The sequence below is a fragment of the Bos grunniens genome, chromosome 2, assembly GCF_055505025.1.
Source record: "Bos grunniens cultivar Pamir isolate PY7600 chromosome 2, Bosgru_T2T1.0, whole genome shotgun sequence".
In the NCBI taxonomy this organism is placed as follows: domain Eukaryota; kingdom Metazoa; phylum Chordata; class Mammalia; order Artiodactyla; family Bovidae; genus Bos; species Bos grunniens.
The window spans coordinates 39495346-39511290 of NC_141166.1; the positions used below are offsets into that span (position 1 = coordinate 39495346).

The 15945-nt window shown below is 37.8% G+C and overlaps 1 protein-coding gene across 44 annotated transcripts in view; it reads right to left on the minus strand.

Moving 5' to 3' along the window:
* MAP2 (microtubule associated protein 2) overlaps positions 1 to 15945 on the minus strand; it is a 298362-nt gene that overhangs the window by 246148 nt on the left and 36269 nt on the right. For 2 of the 44 annotated variants that reach the window (XM_086342537.1, XM_086342578.1), the window contains exon 2: positions 1232 to 1290. The exons of the other annotated variants lie outside the window; for them this stretch is intronic. The gene's annotated coding sequence lies outside the window, so the exon portion shown is untranslated. The remainder of the gene's footprint in view (positions 1 to 1231; positions 1291 to 15945) is intronic. 44 annotated transcript variants of the gene reach the window in all.

Genomic DNA, 15945 nt, shown 5'->3' on the forward strand with positions numbered 1-15945 from the left:
ATATATCTATTAAACATTTACCACTAAATTTTTTTTCCTTAATGTTCATAAAGGATTGTGTACTCAGGACAACTGCATAGGGGTGGGAATGAAAGGGCACACTCGGCTTTTCAGTTGAGTTGAATACAATGGTTTAAACAAAAAGAATAAGAATAAAATTCCACCCATAATTTATGTTTTTTATAGTAAATAAAAGACAAAATCTTACAAATAGGTATTTTTAAGAACTGATTAGAAGATGGTTTTACATTCACTGTTTGATTTATCTATGATATGTGTATGTGTATAAATGCATAAAAGGATGTTATCTCCTTTATAAAAACTTCATGACATAAGCAAATTGCTTCAGTATAATAGATTGCATTTAAGGATATACAACCATAAATCAATTTTCCAGCCTGTTGTATCAAGATAAGGAATAGAGCTAAAATTCACTCCTCTCCATACACATAGAGAATTACTAGAGAAAACACTTTAAACTCAAGGAAGCCTAACAAAGTGAAAAGTCTTCACTTGCAAAAGTCTCTCTTTTAAATTATATTTGAAATCATCCTGGTCAGGAGGGAAAGGATAAAACATGTCTAAATTATACTCAGAAGTGCTGTTGTCTGAATTAATAAAGTGATATGTGCTTTCTCTATACTCACTTTTAGGGTTAAAGTTACACATATTTATATGTGTAAGCCTGAAGTAACAATATCCATGCATTTTACTGTGTAGTAAAATATTACTTAATTCTACTTAGCAGAAAAATCACCTATTTCAAACTGTAAGCAGCACCCCTTTGTCCTATTGTGACTTAGTTAACTTGCTATTTGTTATTCATATGCAAATTTAATTTTTGTAGTACTATACATTTGTGTAATAACAAATATAATTTGTAAAATATATATATAAATAACATACACAATTTGGAATATCTTTGAAAAAATATATACAAAAAAGAGTTCCCTCACCCTTCCTCATAACAATACTGATCTCCAATTGCAGGAATACTGAATATACTGGGAAACCATCTGTCAGATACCAGTACTGAGAATCCTTTTCCTATAGATAATGTATTGTCCGTGGGCCAACGGAATAGCCAATCATTAATCATTTTAAAAGCTATATAATTGCCTTTCTATTATCATATAAATTATGTGAAGAACTCATAATTTTCATTCTGGCTAAGAAAAGATATCCAGCTGATAAAACATAGGCACTTAAGTCACTGTCTTCAGGCACTTACCACATTTGGCTCCACTGAATGCAATGACTTCCTAAAACTGAGATCAAAGTGAAGTACATCTGCAAAGATCAAACCACAAATCAGCTGTAACCAAAATTGCTTTGGTTCACCTCCTGGCGGAATGCCCATATCTCAAGCTCTTCTTGGGTTAACCACTGTAGGGAGCATTTAAGGTAATGAATACTCATTTCTAAATTTGACCCTGGATTGGTTCAATGTCAGAAAACACCACAAATCAGGATGGCAAAATGTGCATAAAGCAAGGAGGGGTAGACCATCAACTGGTGAAACCAAAGAAAACAGTAATGCAAGGATTGCCTAGGGTAAATAAATACAGTAAACTGGAAATATTAGTATTTTCCCCCAGAAATCTTAAGAGGAAATATGCAATACTATTTTTAACAATATATTCTATGAAATTCTAGGGCATAAAGATGTGTTCTGGAGAAGGCAATGGCACCCCACTCCAGTACTCTTGCCTGGAAAATCCCATGGAAGGAGAAGCCTGGAAGGCTGCAGTCCATGGGGTCTCCGAGGGTCAGACATGACTGAGCGACTTCACTTTCACTTTTCACTTTCATGCACTGGAGAAGGAAATGGCAACCCACTCCAGTGTTCTTGCCTGGAGAATCCCAGGGACGGGGGAGCCTGGTGGGCTGCCATCTATGGGGTCGCACAGAGTCAGACATGACTGAAGCGACTTAGCAGTAGCAGCAGCAGCAGCAAAGATGTGTTCAGTCACTGTTTGCCAAGGGATTTTAACAGAGTACTTTATAGGTGTTTTAAGAGAGTACTTTATAATTTACTGATTTATAAATTTTAGTTTTATTTTCCAATAGGTTCTAATTTATTACTAGTTGTTTCATATCTAAGTTCTGTAGTAACTAGTCTCAAACACACTTCAGAGGGCTCTATTAAGAATTTCTGTAACTTTTTATTTAATAGGCCAAACTATCTAATAAGTAGAAAACTATATGTATATATCTCTATTGTATCTCATGGGCTCAGGAGATACAGGTTCAATCCCTAGGTTGGTAAGATTTATTGGATGAAGAAAATGGCAACGTACACCAGGATTATTGACTGGGAAATCCTATGGACAGAAGAGCCTGGTGGGTTACAGCCCATTGGGTCATAAAAGTCAGACATGACTTAGCAACTAAACAGTGACATTAACAATTGTATCTCATATCTGTTGCTATTGCCAAGCACAAATTTTTAAATTAAAATTTAACATTTCAGAATGATAACTCATATTATAAAGTTATACAGATCGCCTGATAAAAACATTTTTAATTGATGCCAAACCCTCAAATATATATATTACTAGAGCACCTTCTACTCCTAGGCCCTGATCTAGCCTCCTCACCCTAAAGTCCCTAGCTCTATAACAAATTGATTTTCATCAACTAAATAGTCTCCATAAAAATACTCAGAAAAATGAGGGGGGAAAATATTTTTACTTGTTGATAAATCTCCTAAATGTCACTGAGTAGAAAGCTACAGATCAGTTTTTTATCATTTATTTTCTCAGCAAAGAATAATTATTGTGCACTACCACAGCCTGCCAACTACTGTGTAAAATATGTGGAATTCACAGATGAACAAAACTCAGTTTCAGCAATGATATTAGGTGGTAGAGATAGACCAGGACAAACATACCACTATGCTGGGTGGAAAGCCCAATAATGGCTGAGGTAGGGACAATGCTCTGTGACTTTGAGAAGGGTCTGACCCAAGGCAGGCCAGAGAGCAGTACCCTGGCCCTGGAACTCGGATCACAGCCCCAGCCATCAAAGCTCTCAGGCTGATACACGGAGAATCAGGAGAGCAGAAAAACCACAAACATATACCCAAACCACGTGAAATCCCTCATACTGGCTTGACAATTACCAATCCACAAGTTTTGTTGTTGTTTTTCTATAAAACAAGACCAGCCTAGAAGATCTCTAAACTTCCTACAAACTGAATACTTCAATTCTACCAAATACTGTATGTGCGCGTTCTCATTCAGTCGTGGCCAACTCATGGCGATCCCACAGACTGCAGCCTGCTGGGCTCCTCTGTGCATGGGATTTTCCAGGCAAGAATCCTGGAATGGGTTGCCATTTCCTCCTCCAGGGGATCTTCTTGCCCCAGGGATCGAACCTGTGTCTCCTGCATTAGCAGGCAGATTTCTTTACCACGGAGCCACTTGAGAACCCCACATCAAATAGTGTGCAGTAACTATTTTATCCAAATTCAGAGTTGTCTGTTCTTAGACACAAACCAATGACAAAGCAACTTCAGCGATGGCAAGAGCATTCTTCAGAATCGTCTGAACCTTCATTTCTGTTATTTAATCCTATGCTTTTATCAATCCTCCCTCAAACCTGATTCAGGAGGCAGACAGTCATTAGCAATTAGTGTTTAGATTTTCTTTCACTACACACGTTTCAAGGTTGATGCCTCTGTCAGTAATTTGATGGATTTTGCTTTCAATCTTTTGTCAATGAAAAGTGTGGACTGAAAGCTTCCACTTTTCCTGACAGTCACTTAGCCCTGAGCTTTAGGAGGGTCACTTTACAAGTCCAACAAAACTCAGGGCTGGTTCCACCCATTAGAACTCTGGCCAAAAGGAAGCAGAAAGCCTGACTGTACTTTTCAGCTTGCTGCTATATACCTGCAATAATTCTAAGGGGCCCATTTTCTCCTTAATAAACCTGGTTGCTGATGTAAATCCCTGGCTGACTGCCCAGACACACATTTGCTCTGAGGGCATCACTAGTAACATCCCAGAGGGGCTCCAAATGAAAATTAAAAATCAATAGCTCCATAATACGCATTTGCCTGCTTTTCATAACATACCTAGTATATTAACCCTAATGGAAAAATCTTTACAATGAAGAGGAGGAAGGGAATAAACAGCAGCTCAGCTGACTCTGAAATTCTTTTAACTGTAAAATTCGACTTATTCCTCTGCACTGTAGCTGTGAAAATGAAATAGTTCATTTGCATGAGTTTCTATTAGGACTTTCTAAAATCAGAAGATGCAAGAGACCAGGTTTATGTGTTCTCAAGGTTATCATTAAAATGTTCCCTTATTTGGAATTTTTAAAAACCCTTATTCTCAAAGAATGGACAACATTTTCAAGGTAATAATAACATATATTATTGCCAAATTCAGACTTAAATTGAAAAAAGTAGGGAAAACCACTAGACCATTCAGGTATGACCTAAATCAAATCCCTTATGATTATACAGTGGAAGTGAGAAATAGATTTAAGGGACTAGATCTGATAGACAGAGTGCCTGATGAACTATGGATGGAGGTTCTTGACATTGTATAGGAGACAGGGATCAAGACCATCCCCATGGAAAAGAAATGCAAAAAAGCAAAATGGCTGTCTGGGGAGGCCTTACAAATAGCTGTGAAAACAAGAGAAGCTAAAGGCAAAGGAGAAAACTCTGCATCTGAATGCAGAGTTCCGAAGAATAGCAAGAAAAGATAAGAAAGCCTTCCTCAATGATCAATGCAAAGAAATAGAGGACAACAACAGAATGGGAAAGACTAGAGATCTCTTCAAAAAAATTAGAGATACCAAGGGAACATTTCAGGCAAAGATGGGCTCGATAAAGGACAGAAATAGTATGGACCTAACAGAAGCAGAAGATATTAAGAAGAGGTGGCAAGAATACACAGAAGAACTGTACAAAAAAGATCTTCAAGACCAAGATAATCACGATGGTGTGATCACTGACCTAGAACCATACATCCTGGAATGTGAAGTCAAGTGGGCCTTAGAAAGGATCACTAAGAACAAAGCTAGTAGAGGTGACGGAATTCCAGTTGAGCTATTTCAAATCCTGAAAGATGATGCTGTGAAAGTGCTGCACTCAATATACCAGCAAATTTGGAAAACTCAGCAGTGGCCACAGGACTGGAAAAGGTCAGTTTTCATTCCAACCCTAAAGAAAGGCAATGCCAAAGAATGCTCACACTACCGCACAGTTGCACTCATCTCACATGCTAGTAAAGTAATGCTCAAAATTCTCCAAGCCAGGCTTCAGCAATAAGTGAACTGTGAACTTCCAGATGTTCAAGCTGGTTTTAAAGAAAAGGCAGAGGCACCAGAGATCAAATTGCCAACATCCAATGGATCATCAAAAAAGCAAGAAATCTCCAGAAAAACATCTATTTGACTATGCCAAAACCTTTGACTGTGTGGATCACAATCAACTGTGGAAAATTCTGAAAGAGATGGGAATACCATACCACCTGACCTGCCTCTTGAGAAACCTATATGCAGGTCAGGAAGCAACAGTTAGAACTGGACATGGAACAACCAACTCGTTCCAAATAGGAAAAGGAGTACGTCAAGGCTGTATATTGTCACCCTGTTTATTTAACTTATATGCAGAGTACATCATGAGAAATGCTGGGCTGGAGAAAGCACAAGCTGGAATCAAGAGTGCTGGGAGAAATATCAATAACCTCAGATATGCACATGACACCACCCTTATGGCAGACAGTGAAGAGGAACTAAAAAGCCTCTTGATGAAAGTGAAAGTGGAGAGTGAAAAAGTTGACTTAAAGCTCAACATTCAGAAAACGAAGATCATGGCATCTGGTCCCATCACTTCATGGGCAATAGATGGGGAAACAGTGGAAACAGTGTCAGACTTTATTTTTTTGGGCTCCATAATCACTGCAGATGGTGACTGCAGCCATGAAATTAAAAGATACTTACTCCTTGGAAGAAAAGTTATGACCAACCTAGATAGCATATTCAAAAGCAGAGACATTACTTTGCCAACAAAGGTCTGTCTAGTCAAGGCTATGGTTTTTCCTGTGGTCATGTATGCATGGAAGAGTTGGACTGTGAAGAAGGCTGAGCACAGAAGAATCGATGCTTTTGAACTGTGGTGTTGGAGAAGACTCTTGAGAGTCCCTTGGACTGCAAGGAGATCCAACCAGTCCATTCTGAAGGAGATTGGCCCTGAGATTTCCTTGGAAGGAATAATGCTAAAGCTGAAACTCCAGTACTTTGGCCACCTCATGCAAAGAGTTGACTCATTGGAAAAGACTCTGATGGTGGGAGGGATTGAGGGCAGGAGGAGAAGGGGATGACAGAGGATGAGATGGCTGGATGGCATCACTGACTCAATGGACGTGAGTCTGAGTGAACTCTGGGAGTTGGTGATGGACAGGGAGGCCTGGTGTGCTGTGATTCACGGGGTCGCAGAGTCGGACATGACTGAGAGACTGAACTGAACTGAACTGAATAACATATATCCAATGGAGGAAAGTGGGCTTCCTTATAGAAGACTTTTCTTTCCCCTCTTTATTTTGCTATTAAATGGGGGGAGGGAGGGCAGGCAGGGGAATGATACCAATTATTGAAATATTTGGATACAATGCTCCCACTGCTTTACAAACCTTTTAGTAAGTAATCGCATGATACTAACTTCCTTTACTAAATTTACCTACAATTGTAGATCAATTGGTCAACAGGCAATTACTAGCCCTTCCCTCCTATAGCAGCTCCTACTTTTATTAGTTGTCTATACCTACTAGTTATTCAACTATTATCAATTAATATTATGCAAATTAATATGTATGAAAGATAAGAATATGCTAACATATGCCAGACTATGCTAAGGTACTGGGGATATCATGCTGGTAAAGAATGCACCTGCAGTGAAAGAGACACAAGGGACGTGGGCTTGATCCCTAGGTCAGGACAAATGAGAAGCCAGAAGACAAATGGGAAGCCACTAAAGACATTTATTTAAGACATGGAAACTGATAGATTCATGTTTTTACAAAATTACGTCTACTCCAGTATGGTGGACATGGAGGAAGGGGGGTAGAGTAGTTGCAGGAAATCAGTTAGTAAAAGGTTATTAAAGCAGGGCTTTGTGTTCATTAGATAGAATAAAAGGAGAAAGATCCCATGCAAGTGGTTTTGACCCTCAGAAAGGTGTTCCCTGTCAGTATTCACTTTTGGAATCCAGGTGTCTTAGTCTAGGGAAAAGATGAATCAGAAAGGTCGTGTGGTCACATTCGATCCCCCTAGTTAACCTTGAAGTTGAAAGCTTATTGTGAGTGGAACCAAGATGCAGACAGACAGTCAAGGGTGTTGATAGGGGTGAGGATGAGAAGGTACTGGTAAAAGTTGGGACCCCTTTCTGATTAGGTTTTACTATTGCCCACTGTGATTCAGTGGCATCAGCTGTTTTTAAAACACAGGAAGGGGAAAGGGAATTATTTTAGAAAAAAAATTTTTAATGATTTTTTTTTTTCTGAGTAGGGCAGAAGTCTGAGTGAAGAAAAAAAGTATGTGTAATTACAGTACAGCACAAGCTCAAACAGCTAAAGACACATTAATAATATGCCCGGCTGGATAAATATACATAAGCACTTTGCCATATGTAAAATCTATTTCTTTTGCTTTTAAAACAGTGCCAAGGGGCATTGCTCATCTACATGACGCGTTGTTTCCAATGATCATCTCTTCGTGCACAGCATTTGCCTCACCCAAAGCATTGTTTGGATTTTCACTTCTTTCAATTACAAGTGTTTAAATTCAAACATGCCACACTAATTTTGAACACTGAAGATTCGCTATATTAAAAAAATATGGAATAAGTTCTGAAAGCAAACATATGTGTTTGATGCAGCAAGCCATCATAAAACTGGTAGGTGGGCTCTTGAGAATGCAGACCCACAGTAGAAGGGAAATTCATAGTTTTTGAGCACTTATTATTGAGTCAAGCACTCTTACATTCACTATTTCATTTAATTGTCACCACTTGTGAAAAGAATTCAATTTTCCATCGTGCAGGTGAAGAAACAGAAGTGCACTGAGTTAGCTAGTAAGCTGGAATTCAAATCTTCCTGTGTGCAGCTGAAACCCAAATTACTTTTCACAATACTAGACTGCGAGCATGAGCTACACTGGCTTAGGCAAGAGGAGAGGAGACAGAGAAAGAAAGAGATGGACAGACAAACTGGCTGACTGAGTGTGAAGGGAGGAAGTAGCATATCACTGCTTCTTCTCTTCCTAAGAAGACAGAGAAGAAATGAAGCTAAGCCTATTAGTCACCACTGGAAAAAGTACACTGTGTATACACTTACTGGTAAAATAGCTAGTGCGAAGCTGCTATGAAGCACAGGGAGTTGAGCTCAGTACTCTGTGATGACCTAGAGGGGTGGGATGGAGGGCGGGCAGAGAGGTCCACAAGGGAGAGGCTATATGTATACATATAGTTGATTCACTTCATTGTACAGCAGAAACTAACACAGCATTGTAAAGCAACTATACTCCAGCAAAAAATAAATTTTAAAAATAAAATATAAAATTTTGTGCCATGTTAGAACCATTTGAGAGAACTAAGGATATGTATCCTAAGGAAGAGGACTCAGAGAAGGGGCATGGTGTCTATGCTATCATCCTGGTACAGCCATCCTATGGAAGACTGTGAGACATATTGTGGATAGTTTAAGAGAAGAGCTTGCACAAATGAGTGAAAACTATAAGAACATGAGCTGGGGCCTGATTCTCACAAGCTCTTTCTAGCAATGAGGAAAATGTGGAGAGCTGACTTAAGAGATAGAAAGTTCCCTAACACTGGAGGAATTCAAGTAAAGACTGAATGAGCTCAGATCATAGAAGAATTCATGCATAAGTAATTGAACAAGATGATATGCAAGATCTCTGCTAAAACTCTGATTCTTATTAATCAAATTCCATGATCTGGTTCAGTCTGGGGCTCACAGCATGGTCCTGATAGTATCATCTTGGATGTTATCCCACAATCTTCAGAAGCAACATATCCTGGAAGTTCAGGGCCACAGAGAAATGTTCCCACATGGCAGCCCCAGGTACCAGAGGAGTCAGACTGGCTCCGAGTCCCATCCACATTGCTTGACTGCCCTGTGCCTCTGTCTCCTGTATCCTCACCTACTAAGTAAGGGTAATATGTACTCAGATCAAAGACATCTACTTGGGATAATTGGATGCAATCCGTAAAACCCTTTGGCAAGGATACCATATCATTATCTGTCAGAATAGTTTGTGCAAAGACACAAGAACCATAAAAACTGTGAGGTTGAGAGCTGAAGGGATAAACTCCCAATCAATTGAAACTAAGGCTTTGTGTGCTTAAAAAACACTGTACTACAAACAAAACCCTTTTTCAGTTTTCTTAAACACTCAATGACCTTGCTTGGAGATACAAGACACAAATCTATGAACAATTCTATTGAATGGATTATTCAGCACCAAGGATCAGGTACTGAACCAACCCCATTATGTGCAAAAACAAACACGACAAAACAGAGACGGTCGGGAGGAAGTGATAAGTTCTGAGTCTGAAGTACCAGTGGAACATTCAAGGGAAACATAAACTGGAGGCTAGAAATGTTAGTAAAGAACCCAGGAGAGAGATGAGATAGAGACAGATGAGAGAAAGAGTATGGTAGAGATTCCATTTCATTGTTCACAAAGGCAGGCACCACTAGCTGATAGAATCTGATTTTATTCTCAAATTTTACTCTATGAACACTTCAGACAAAACTCTAATAGTATTCTCTGGACTAAAAACTATTTCTTCAGAAGTGTTATGGGACTTCTATGTAAGTCGGCTTGTTCAAAGTTTCTGACTCTTTAGACTCCTTGTCCAGTTGTCTCAACTGGGACAGACACGAGAAAACATAGGACTTTATCACTGAATAGACTTGGTATCTCCATCACACTACTCTTGGAAAATAAATCATAGCCTATTAATACACTTTTTTTTTTCCTTAAATTCCACCTCTGGACACCATTAGAACAGAAAAAGTAAAACTCTCAAGAACTGACATGTGTCTTAAACCTAAGGGCATTTACCAACTAAACTATCATTTAGACTGATGTGGAAGCCATAAATTATAGTGCTGGCAATACTATATAAGAAAATGAAATATAACTTAAATGCCAAGTATTTACATCCTAGAGTGCGAAAAGTATTATTGTTCTTTGCAATAACATATTAGAATGGAAAGAATTTTAAAATCCAAGTTTACTTTTCAACATGTGCTCACTTTATAGCCATGCAATTAACATATCTCGAAGAAGAGACTGGAAATTCATTTTTAAATTTTTATAAAATGCCATATTTTGTGTGCCCCTCTCTTATTGTGATAGAAACTATAACAATTGTTATATGAATGCATTTTGCCTTTAAAATGGGAAGAAAATATTTATAGCGAATGATATATTAGTCACCCCAATGATAGATTACTCATCCACATTTTTTATTCTATTTTAAATGTGGCTTGAAGATTAAGTTTATTTTTCTTTCACTTCTATTTTTTTAAAGTAAAAAGTATTTCTGGAATTACATAACTCACATTTATTTTCTAAAGAAATAAATGTCTAAGTCAACCTTTCTAGACCTTAGTCCTAACTATAAAATCATATTATACAAGAAAGTGTTAGCTGCTCATTTGTCTCCGACTCTGGGACCCCATGAACTGTAACTCACCAGGCGGCTCTGTCCACGGGATTTTCCAGGCAAGAATACTGGAGTGGGTAGCCATTCCTTTCTCCAGGGAACCTTCCCAACCCAGGGATCAAACCCAGGTTTTCCTGCATTACAGGCAGATTCTATACCATCTGAGCTACCAGAAAAGAACATACAAGGAAAGGGACTGAATTAAATCTTCTCTAAGCCCCCTTTCCAGCTCTATGATTATATTAAACCATGACCTTTAGAAACAACTAAAGTGCCCAACAGCAAAAAAATGGTTAGAGCCCACTCATGATAAAACGCATGTAGCAATTTATGACATGAGATGAACAGGGTGGCATATAGAATAGTGTACAATTATTCACACACGCAATTATAATGATCTGTGTGTTTTAGTATACAAACACACATAGGCACAGCTATACACGTTAATTTAAAATAGAATACTTTTTTTAAAAAAAATTACAAAATTATTTCAGTTGTTAGGGGCATAAAATAGGCAATTTTATTATATATCTTTGTATTTTTAAAATTTTATTCGTAGTGCAAAACAACTTTATGTAATTAGCAAGGCTGTTTTTAAAAATCCACATTTTTTAATCTTTATTATAAGCTGGGTTTTTTTAATCTGGGCATTTTTATCATTAAAATATGAGTGATAAACACAGGATAAGTAACTAAATGTAGGCTAGTCAATTGAATGCTGAATTAGAACAAATCAATCACTTCTGAAATTAACCAACAGTATAAAATTTAATGTCTGCAGAGTTATACCTCTCTTTACCAGTTCATTCTTTTAGGAAAACAGAAATAAAGTTTCCTTCAAGCTTTCTCAAACTCTCCCCAAACAATAAACATTGCCTGATAATATTACAAAAAAGATTCTGTCCACAACCATTTTTCTTCCTTAAACAGCATAATTTAAATAAACCTAAGTTATTTCATGGAAATTACTGTAAGTAATCACACGGAGGGACTTTTACCACATTAATTCAAGAGTGGGGAATAAATGGTTATGAATATTTAATGAAATCCATACTATTTTCATTTGAAGTACCTATGTCATTTAATCCTCAGAAATCAGAAATTAAAGGCACATTAACAAGAAAAACGCTAGTCCTATACTGGTACTGAAATGCAATGATTAATCTTAGTAGGCCATTTCACTCATTCACGAAATTTAAAATGGCAAGGCGTATACTCTCAAATTCCAGACGTGCTATTGTAGACAGATCTGTTCACAATAAAAAATAGTATAGTCCATCTGCCCTAGTGACTCATTAAACATTCCCCAACACTGTGATTTGAGCACCTGGAACATTCATCATGCTGAGAATTGGGTGTTCCAGAATGAGGGAGATGTTTTTCTGCCCGAAACTTTGTAAAGAACCCTAACTCTGGGGAACAGGAGATAGTTCAGAAATAAGTGATCCCTACATTAACAATTTTATTTATTTCACTAAATCTGCATTTTCTTATTTGACTTAGGCAAATAGTATTTTACAATTTTTCAAAGCTTCAATAAAGAGGAATCTACAGAGATAAGGAAAGAAAAGGAACTAGAAAACTATCATGGATTATTTCAATTATATTTTTCGGTAACAGTTTAAAAAATGGGTGTTACAGTAGGTGACCCATGGGATAACTGGAGACTAAATCTACATCTGGTCTTTCCTATAGTCTTTGATTTATGGGCTTCCCAGGTGGCTCAGTAGTAAAGAGTCTGCCTGCCACACAGGAAACGCAGGTTTGACCTCTGAGACAGGAAGATCCCCTGGAAACAGGAAGATCCCTTGGAAAAAGAAATGGCAACCCACTCCAGTATTCTTGCCTGGGAAATCCCAAGGACAGAGAAGCCTGGCGAGCTATAGTCCACGGAGTTGCAAAAGAGTTGGACACGACTTAGTGACTAAACAAAGTTTGATATAACCCCGGTTTTCTCTCTGATCTTGTGCAACTGAGTTTGTCTTTCTGGATTCCAGTTTCCTGATATCTGAAATATGAGCATTGGTCTTTTGGTGCATACATTTTTATGATTGTTTTACTTTAAATGTGTCATTATTATACCTCATTGATCTATATTATGTATGTTATAATGATGTTTATTAATTAACTAGCATGTCTTGCTTTTAACTTTTAAAAATCCAAAAAGAAAGAGTAAATTAATAGTTATTTTCTCCTCAGGGAGAAATCAGAAAAAGAAAAATGTTTTCCAGTATCTCCTGGCTGGGAAAGTCAGCCCTTACTTGGAAGTGGATCATAAACATTAAGAGGATGCATTGCTAAATGTACACTTTTTGTGAGACAATAAAAGTTAAGAAATAGTAGGAAATTGGGTTTTATTAGTTTCTATAAAATAAAACAAATTAGACATACCATGACTTATCAGAACAAATTTTAAAGGGCCATATTATTAAGTGAAGAATAAGTTTGAGTTGATGGGAATCAACTTATAGAAAGACTGTATAATGACTCAGTATAAAAAGTTTCTTCATCCTTTCTTCCATCTCTTCTATCTCCCTTTTTCTCCATCATTTACCAGATAATCAGTATGAGATGGATACTGAGAAGGCAAGATAGAAGACACAGCCTTGTCTTCAAGTTGCTCATGAGCATGCGTGTGGGTGTGTGTGTGTGTGTGTCTGCACTCACATGCATGTGTCATTGTCCTGGGCTTGATGGATGAGCAGGCAAGTAAATAGATAATTACATACACATTCCTCCTCATTTAAAGAGGCTGGACTCCTGAAAGTCACCACGGTAAGATGATCTTCAACCGAAGATTTTAAAACGAAGTTGAGAGAAAAAGTGCTACAGAAAATTTAAGTATTATCTTAAAAATATACTTATGTTTACTAAAATGAGGAACGTTCTGAGGTAATACAGTAGCCACTAGCCATATGGAGTCCTGAAAAAATGCAACTGAGGAACTAAATTTTAAATTTCCTTTAAATTTAATTAATTGAAATTTAAGTAGCCACTTGAGGTTAATTTTGGAAGTAGACTTCTGAACAACAGCTATACTTTTACCTTGAATTATTATGAATGATTTTCTCATAATAGTAATTAACACACCTCTTTAATTATTAGGTTTTCTGGAATATTATGTTTTTTGCTTCTTACTTTCTAGTAAAACTAGTTTATATCTTTAAATTTTTCACTTTATAATGACCTACTTAAATGATTCTACTTCCCACAACCAAAGAAATCTCTTTTCAATTATTTAGAAGGTGAAAAAAGAGAGTAAACAGAAAAGAAAATCATTCCTTCCCAGTTTACCCAGATCACAGTTACTAACAAATTTTTTTCTTCATGAAATCAAAGGCACCTGAGTCACTCAATTTATGGCACTGCAATGATTTTCTGGAGCAAACCAACGTCTCCATTATGAAACAGCATCACACCCCAACGCTTTTAATTTGTCAAATTACCCATGTTGCTTCTCCATCAGTATTACCTGATACTTACTAATTGTCACTGAGGACAAAATTAGTCATATATTAGTAATATTCATACATTATGGTGGCTGATTTCTCTCATCTATTCCATGTAGAAAGAAATGGTTTCAGAACTTACTGAGGAAACTATGCACATCCATGTGCGGATGTGCACACACACATGCACACACAACAATGAAATACCACATTTGTTCAGTTGCTAAGTTGTGTTCGATCCTTTGTGACCCTAGAAACTACAGCCCACCAGATTCCTCTGTCCATGGGATTTCCCAGGCAAGAATACTGGAATGGGTTGCCATGACCCTCTCCAGGGGATCTTCCTGACCCAGGGATCGAACCCTGATCTCCTGCATTGACAGCTGGATTCTTGACTGCTGAGTCACAAATGGGGAAGCCCATTTTGGTTGGTATTCATCTCTGTCTCCCTGTTTCCTTTGCTTCTTATTTCTACCTTTTTTTTCTTTTTAAGTTTGAATCAACAAAGGGTATAGTTTGAATACATCCTATCATCTAATAGAGGTATAACTCTACAGTCTTTGAATTGTGTGGGGGAGATAATTCCCTCCAGATCCTCTGTGTTGCTTTCTCTGGATAATGTATATTCTCCCGTGACTCCAAACAGTAAGATGAAGACTGCTAACAACTGGATTCTCACTGGGGAACCTCCTGTTCTGGGAGTCAAGCCAAGCCCTTTATACTGATTCTACTTTATTAAATGGGATTCTTGGCATCTTAACAACAAGGACTTCTGTCAGAGAGAAAAATTTTACCTGTTTGCTTGCATTATTATCCTGATGCTTAGGACACATTAATAACCAACAGTGGTTACACAGTGTGACCTTTATTAATTTAACAAAAAGGCAGATTTGCCAGTCACAGCAAAATCAAGGACAAACATGCCATGAAGATGACTTCTTTTGCAGGTGCAACTCATTTAAATGGTTGCAATGGATAGTGGCACATGGTTGGATAGTGGCATGTTGCAATATTGTGGCATGTAGTTCTGAACTCACTTTGGACCATCCTAACTCAAGAAGGAAAGGCAAAGACGGCAAGGAAACTCAGTCTCTATATGTTTAGGACATATCCTGGCCTAACCCTTCCCCTGTCCCCATCCCTAATGAGCCCAGAACACTTCTCAGGTATCCTGCGGTTTTCAAAGAACCTTCATATGCTGTACTGAATTTGGTCTTCTCAATGATCCTATGAAGTTTACAAAGTAGATAGTCTCATTCTTTTTAATGGATAAGAAATTGATGCTTGGAGAGAAGTTAAATGTTTGGGTCACAGAACTCATAAGTAGGAAAACTGGAGTTGAAACCTTCCTGTTTTGGCCATGAATTCAGCACTATTTCCATTATATTCTAAGTAGCCCACACATTGGAGAAGGAAATGTATTCTTGCCTAGAGAATCCTGTGGATGGAGGAGCCTGGTGGGCTGCTGTCCATAGGATCACACAGAGCTGGACACGACTGAAGTGACTTTGCATGCATGCATGCACTGGAGAAGGATATGGCAACACACTCCAGTAGTCTTGTCTGGAGAATCCCAGGGACAGAGGAGCCTGGTGGGCTGCTGTCTATGGGGTCGCACAGAGTCAGACGCAACTGAAGCGACTTACCAGCAGCAGCAGCCCACATATTCAAAAAAAAATAATAAACTGAAAGAATTACTAGAGGCCACAATAGTTTGTTACATTATGACATTCTTGTTTCCAAAACTGAGTGATGACATAGGATTCTCTTGTGCACATACACAGT